Source organism: Mastomys coucha, chromosome X, assembly GCF_008632895.1.
Source record: "Mastomys coucha isolate ucsf_1 chromosome X, UCSF_Mcou_1, whole genome shotgun sequence".
Classification (NCBI taxonomy): Eukaryota; Metazoa; Chordata; class Mammalia; order Rodentia; family Muridae; genus Mastomys; species Mastomys coucha.
In genome coordinates, this window is record NC_045030.1 from 134,101,215 (window position 1) to 134,103,375 (window position 2,161).

Consider the following 2,161-nt stretch of genomic DNA (forward strand, 5'->3'; position numbering starts at 1 on the left):
AAAGAAAGAAAGAAAGAAAGAAAGAAAGAAAGAAAGAAAGAAAGAAAGGAAGGAAGGAAGAAAGAAAACAAGTGTCCATAGATGTGTGGATTTACTTCTGGGTCTTCACCAACCCTATCTCTGACAGAGAGCTGATACCCAAAATTTATCAAGGACTCAAGAAACTAGACGTTAACAAACCAAATAAACTAATTTTTAAAAATGGAATACAGAGTTAAACAGAGAATTGTCAACAGAGGAATCTCTAATGGTTGAGAAGCACTTAAAGAAATGTTCAACACCTGTAATCATCAGGGAAATGCACATCAAAACAACTAGGAGTATAGGGTATGTGGCCCATGCCACCAGAAGAATGGGCATGGGAGTGGCAAGGTGAAGCATGCTCAAACCCTGGACATCTCAGAGATTTGTCATAGCAAGAGTAGAGCTAAAGTCCCTGTTTCCATGTCTGCTTGGGACATGTAACCATGACCCCCAACTAGGTGATCACTGTCAGCCAGCCACATAGCACAGTACCTGGAATACATCCTCATGAAAATTGTATAGTCTCTGTCCACATGGAATAAAAAGCACAAGATATTTCACCAAGGATCTTTGGAGACTGGCTGTTTTTACTGACTTTTGACACTTAGGGGAAGGCTTTCTCCCGTGAAGTACTCATCCTTGGACCTCTGGACCTGTCAGCCTGGCCAGGCTCCTCCTTGCTTCCAGAGGCTCACATCAGAGTGCTGGCTTTTGACATTGCCATGGCTGATGCCAAAACCACCTGGGCATCCAGGACCCTGGCCACTCACCCCACACTGACTGCCCAAAACACTTTTATTCCTTTTCTAGGAGATGTAACACTCCTGGAATTCCAGACTGGATCAGAGACCGATGGACTCTATTCCTCCCAGACTCTCCTTCACCTTCCTCTGTCTGGCATACAATGGTGTCTGATACCGAAGGGGGAAGGGGTAGATTACAGATCCCATCCATTGTGGACTTTGCCCTGCCCTCTCTGACCTTTCTAACCTGTACAGGCAGCACCTGGGAATGTGGAACCACTTAAGAGATTCCATCTTACACTCATCAGAATGGCTAAGATCAAAAACTCAAGTGATGTGCCAGGTGGTGATGGCATACACCTTTAATCCCAGCACTTGGGAGGCAGAGGCAGGCGGATTTCTGAGTTTGAAGCCAGCCTGGTCTACAAAGGGAGCTCCAGGACAGCCAGGGCTATACAGAGAAACTCTGTCTCAAAAAACCAAAAAACCAACCAACCAAACAAACAAATGAAAAATTCAAGTGATAGCACATGCTGGTGAGGATGTGGAGGAGGAGGAAAACAACTCCATTGCTGATGAGAGTGCAAACTTGTAAAAAAAAAAAACTCCAGAAATAAATTTGGAAATTTCTCAGAAAATTGGGAATAGTGCTACCACAAGACCCAGTATACCACTCCTGGGCATATACCCAAAAGATTCCCCACTATACCACAGGGATACTTGCTCAACTATGATCATAGAAGCTTTATTTGTAATAGCCAGAAACTAGAAACCAAGATGTCCCTCAACAGAATGGATAAAGATGATTCAGTTCATTTAAACAATGGAATACTATTCAGCTATTTAAGACCCTATTAAAAAATGGGGGACAAAGTTAAACAAAGAATTCTCAACTGAGGAATATCAAATTGCTGAGAAGCACCTAAAGAAATGATCAACATCTTTAGTCATCAGGGAAATGCAAATCAAAACAACCCTGAGATTCCACCTCACACCAGTCAGAATGGCTAGGATAAAAAACTCAGGTGACAGCAGATGCTGGAGAGGTTGTGGAGAAAGAGGAACACTCCTACATTGCGGATGGGATTGCAAGCTGGTGCAACCACTCTGGAAATCAGTTTGGTGGTTCCTTGGGAAATTGGACATAGTAATACGTGAGGACCCAGCTATACCACTCCTAGACATATACCCAGAAGATGTTCCAATATATAATGACACATGCTCTACTATGTTCATAGCAGCCTTATTTATAACAGCCAGAAACTAGAAAGAACCCAGATGTCCTTCAACATAGGAATGAATACAGAAAATGTGGTACCTTTATACAATGGCATACTACTCAGCTATTAAAAACAATGAATTTAGCCGGGCGGTGGTGGCGCACGCCTTTAATC